The following is a 6,051-nucleotide window of genomic DNA, read 5'->3' as shown; positions in this document are numbered from 1 at the left end:
ATGTGATGGAAACACATCTCTGGTGGGAAAATGCGTCTATTGTTTTTGTGCAGATTTTTGAATAATTTGCATGAAAATCTGTCACCATTTGGAGGAAAATGTAGCTATATTTACAAGCATTTGGTTCCGGTATTTATATACTAATAGAGTGATTCCTCACGAAACCCAGACAAAAAAAGACCATGATTTGGGGGATTTTCACTAAATGTATTCCATAGAATAGTTCTTTGGAGGAACGATTGTTGACATATATTTGACATTTGTACCTAAAAGCATAATTGAGAAATAATTTATCAAAGTTGACATATTTATGACATTTTGGCCTTACCCAGGCCTCCTGTAAGACTCCATAATGTTTCATCTGTAGAGGCTACAAAGCAACATTGGTGTAATATGAAGCTTGACTGCTTGCTCTGTTATATGAGTAGTATTTTGATTTCAAATACTTTTTTTTACATTTGTTTATGAATATTTAAAGATATAAACATAGCATTAAAAAATTTGGGGCAAATGTTTTTATATATTTGTTGAACATAATATACTCTACGAACATATAAAAGTTCCAAAGTGGGATCTCTGCTACTTTGAGTTCTGATCCAATTTGGGTGCGTTCGTAAATTCACTCTGGCTATCTACTCCGATTTCAGAACACTCTCGTCTGAGTGTGCCAGAACGCAGAATAACTGATGAATTTACGAACGCGCAACACTCGTTTAATATGGCCGGTGTCAGTAAACGAAGGTACATTTGTATCTTTTCTTTTGCCAGGAGCAGAGTCGCAGTCACCAACGCTCTGGATAACATGAAAGCAGCCTAACCAGCTCTGCTATGGCGAGTAAAATGGTCAGAGTGAGGTGTTCTCTCATTTTTGTCTGGAAGTAGCTAGTAAGCTAGCCAACTTTAGCCAGTTAGCTTGGGTGCGTGACTGGCGTTGGGAGGTCGGGAACGCTCGGATCAAACTTACTCCCCGGCCAGAGCGTCCAATTTACAAACAGGCAATCTGACAAAGCTCTGAAATTACAAATGCCCAGAGCGCACCCTGAACGCACTCTGGCACCCCAGAGTGAATTTACGAACATACCCTATGTAAGCATTACCAACAGAGTGAATGTGAAAATGTATTCAAAATGGCTGCCCTCTGCTGGTGATTTGCAGGATGTTCAATGATGCAAGTAAAAGGAGTGCTGTGATTGGTTACATTGCCTACTATGCCAATTTCTCTCTATAAAATGGGCCATAACTTTAAAACTAGCAGAGATCCCATTCTGGAACTTTGATATGCCCATAGAGTATATTATGTTCAACAATATATTGAAATATTCATGTTTATATTTTTCAATATTCATAAATGATTGTATTTTATTTTATTTTTTAAAATGAAAATACTACTCATATTTGCAGCACCTACAGATGAAACACTATGGAGTCTTAAAGGAGGCCTGGGTAAGGCCAACATGTCATAAACTATGATAAATTATTTCTCAATTATGCTTTTAAATACACATTTCTAATACACGTCAACAATCCATCCTCCAAAGGACCATTCTATGGATTACACTAAGTAAAAATCCCCCAAATCATGGTATTTTTTTTTCTGGGTTTTGTGAGGAATCACTCAATACGAATAGTATTTACCTGTATACTGAAAAAATATATAAACGCTACATGCAACAATTTCAACTATTTTACTGAGTTACAGATCATATCAGGAAATCAGTCAATTGAAACAAATTAATTAGGGCCTAATCTATGGATTTCCCATGACTGGGCAGGAGCGCAGCCATCGGTGGCCCTGGGAGGGCATAGGCCCACCCACTGGGGAGCCAGGACCAGCCAATCAGAATGAGCTTTTCCCCACAAAAGGTCTTTAGTACAAACAGAAATACTTCTAAGTTTCATCATCTGTCTAGGTGGCTGGTTTCAGACAATTCCGCAGTTGTGGAGGTACTGGGCTGATGTGGTTACACGTGCTCTGCGGTTGTGAGGCCGGTTGGACATACTGCCAAATTCTCTAAAACGATGTTGAAGGCGGCTTATGGTAGAGAAATTAACATTAAATTCTCTGGCACAAATCTGGTGGACATTCCTGTAGTCAGCATGTCAATTGCACACTCCCTCAAAACTTGAGACATCTGTGGCATTGTTTTGTGTAACAAAACTGCACCTTTTAGAGTGGCCTTTTATTGTCCCCAGCACAAGGTGCACCTGTGTAATGATCATGTTGTTTAATCAGCTTCTTGATATGCCACCTCTGTCATGGATTATCTTGGCAAAGGATAATGCTCACTAACAGGGGTGTAAACAAATTTGTCCACAAACTTTGAGAGAAATCAGCTTTTTCAGCTCATGAAACACGGGACCAACACGTTATGAGTCAACCCGCGCATTACACTGTGTGCTGGGCTATGGCATGTGGTTATTTAGAGGTCAGTGGTGATGTTCTCCCTGCCCGAGGGAAGTGGATTTAGTGTCTTCTTAACTGTTCCCAGATAAATAAAAAAAATCAGGTACAGCAACATTATGCATCTTTCTCTCTATCTTTAAGTCCTTTCTCTTTTCCTTTCGGACGGTTCAGGAGATCTTTGGTGAATTTGTCGCAGTTCTGACTCATAAGTTTTGCTACAACTTTATATCGTTACATTTATAAAGCCTTTACCAATACTTCTGTATATCTATATAACTCTAATGTAATTGTATTCATAAGAAATCTTATTTCCCTGCTTATTCCCCTCTCTGATATTAATCTACCGGCTGTCAGGGCTACTACTTTCATGTAGGACTGTTAAAGTTGGTCTGTGGTGTATCGACAGTGTTCACATACAGTATTACCATGCTATCTCAGAGCTCCAGCCCCACGGTGGATCATCATCATTGAAAAGCATGGATTTTCTGTTGCAGCGTGTCCGTGAGGACTAGGACATCAAAGAAAGCCTACTGAGGCCCTATGAAATAAGAGGAGGGAGAGAGCTATCGATTAGTGGAGGTAAACACGAGCAAACTTCCCTCCTCGTTTTGCTCTCTCTATCCACCCCTCTATCTCCCTTCTCTCGTTCTCTCCACCGATCCTTCTTTCTCTTTATCTCTCCATCTCTCTCCATCCACCCCTCTCCTCTCCATTCATCCTTCTCTCTGGAAGGTTCTACAGTAGACCTCTTGGTTCTGGGGTCACTCAGCTATAGGTAGGGCCTGTTTTAGGAATGAACGGTTAACCCAAACTGCTGTTGTTCCCTCGTGGCCGCTCCCTTCCTTCCGTTCCATCCCTCCTTCCCTCATTGCCGTGACGATACCTGGGGGTGGGCAGGGTCACTCTGGTCTAATCTAACAGCGTATTGATTCCATTAGATAATTAATGACCCGGTTGGGGGTTGGGGAGGACAGGGAGGGGTGCAGTGGGCGGAGGGAAGTGCTTAAGCCCTTGAGAGTTGGAGAGAACCTTGGGCCAGGAATGAGTCAAGGTCAGACGCAGCCTGCGCTTCGATGTGGAGGTGGCTTGCCGGCTGAGGACCGGAATACCGAACCTTAGAGAGAGAGAGAGCGAGAGAAAAGTATAGACAGAGAGAGAGGCGAGAGAGGGAGAGAAATCATAATGTCCAACGATCCAGTGTAGCTGTGGATTGATCGGTAGTTGAGTAAAAAGTAAATAGAGAAACATCTACCCATGGAAGACCAGAATACTGAGCTACCTCTTTATGGACACTCCAGCCACTCATCAAGGTCTGTTCACCTATGTGATAATATCCCCCACTGAAAGAAAACATTTCACCTTCTACAAGTAAAATATTGCGCTAGTCTACATAATTGATATGGATGAGTTTTTGCCTCTGTATGGTTTGGACGTTTTCACACCTCCACGGTCCCTCGCTCTCTCTCTCCTTCTGTGAGATGGGGAACCAGCTGTCCTGTCAGGTGGTTGAGGGACCAGTCATACCGTATAGTAAACCTTTTAAAACAGACAGTATTTCATTGTGGTAAGAGGAGTAGAAAGAAAACGGGAAACGGGAAGATAACGGGAAGATAAGGGGAAACGGGAAACGGTAAAATAAGGAGAGGTGTGCGGCTGTTGTCTTTCCCAGTGTCAAAGCAGACGGCCTAACTGTATCGCTGCACAGGCCAATGTTACCCGGCCAATGTTACCCGGCTAACTCATTCATTTTGTATTTTTTAACGAGCGCTCCAAACATTCTATTCCATTCCATTCACTTCCATTCTATTTTATTCTATCCTATTCTATCCTATTCCAACTGACATTACCAGGGCTGACTGTGTCCCTGAGGTGTACAGTTAGGTGGGTGGGGGTCTTAGCTGGTATTTAGACCCAGCTCCCCCCAGCCTTGGCCAGGTCATCTGTGGGGCTCTAGGGGAGAAATGTGAGGCATACAACAGCCATTTCCCTGCAGCCTGGGGAGCCAGTGGCATTCCAGCAGGCAATTGTCTGCGTGCTGTTTGCCTTAAATGTGTTCATTTGCCCGACTCCCCCAGTCAGAGCTCCGTGGGGAGGGTCGGAGCGCTCTAACAAACCTCTGACAGCTGGAGGCTCTAATTAAACGTCCCCCGCTGAAAACAGACAGCGGAGCGGCCAAACGAACTGACTCACCGACCGACCAACCCGACGGAGAGGCTCTGAACGGCGAACGCCCTCCCTTCCAGCCCTGTGCTGTCTACACGAGAGCCAGCCGCAGAGCAGAGAGCAGGGCAGCCACAGCATGAGGGGATCACACAGAGATACACACACAGATGTAAGCACATGCATGCACATGTCCCACACACAGGTGCTTGGATGCACACGTACGCATGCACACACCATAATACTTTTAGGTCCTGTAAACCAAAGTCATGCTGTTTTGGCAGGGCTACTGTAAGAGCCTCATCACAGTATGTTTTATATCTGAATAATCTTTTGTTGTTTTCAATAACCCTCCACAGATGACAGGGTTGACATACAGCTTGCTGTTTGCGGTACTGTAGAGAGTGTTTTTTCGCGGTCCGTTTGGGGGGAGTGCATTAGTAGCCTCCCAACCTGCGACAAGGTTATGAAGCTGATTGAATAATTAGCGCTGAGGCCCCGTCCATTACGGCCCACGCTGATGTGCTGCCGGCCTTCTGTCTATAGAGATAGAGACGGCCGGTCGATAGAGACACAGATTAGATAAGGACAGATAGGGTCAATTAAGAGATAAACATACAGGTACGGGACAGAGCGGCTGTGGGTGTGTGTGTGTGTGTGTGTGTGTGTGTGTGTGTGTGTGTGTGTGTGAGAGAGAGAGAGAGAGATGAGTGGAAGATACATTGTGTGACTTTTATTTCCCCAGCACACAATGCGATGTACTCAGCTAGCAAGGTTGGGGAGGGTGATGTAAAATGTCATTGTTACACACGGTTCAGGGATGGTGTGTCGGCTACAGAGATTCTACAGTGATGTGATGCCGGGTTGGGAATTGTGGTCACAGTCATGTTAAATGCACTAGAAAGTGTTCTCTTGTAGACAGACTAAGTAAACATCTCACCAAATTATGCTAAATTATAGTTCTGGATTACCAAGATTAAATAGAAAGTCATTTAATTGAAATCTCAACGTAATGTGATCGTTTGGCCCGGCCCGGTCTGGTTCTACATATCCCAGCTCCCTACCCCAGCCTGACCCGATTCTACCCAGCCCAGCCTGGTTCCCCTCCCCTGGTACTGTTGACCCAGCGGTGGAGAGGGCACCCCTGGCCGCAGGGCAGGACACCATGCTGCTGCAGGCCACGTTGACCTTTTAAAGGTCACCAGAGCACAGAGGCAGAGAGGGGGAGGGGAGAGGGAGGCCAGCCAACTGGCACCGCTGGTGGACCTGGGAGCCAGAGGGTGAGTGTGTGGGGGAGGCAGGGGGGGTCTTCTAATGTCTCTGCTTTGCCCTGTCTTTGCTAACCGGAGTGAGACTTCTGTACTGAATGGCTTTTTTAGCACAGTGGACGTTCTTCAAAGCTTTTATAGAGACATGCATACCTAACTAACCATAATCCCCCCCCCCCTCTCTCTCTCTCGCTCTTTCTTTCTCTCTCTCTCTCTCTC

This window comes from Salvelinus namaycush, chromosome 23, assembly GCF_016432855.1.
Source record: "Salvelinus namaycush isolate Seneca chromosome 23, SaNama_1.0, whole genome shotgun sequence".
NCBI classification, from domain to species: Eukaryota; Metazoa; Chordata; class Actinopteri; order Salmoniformes; family Salmonidae; genus Salvelinus; species Salvelinus namaycush.
This window is presented reverse-complemented; position numbering follows the sequence as displayed.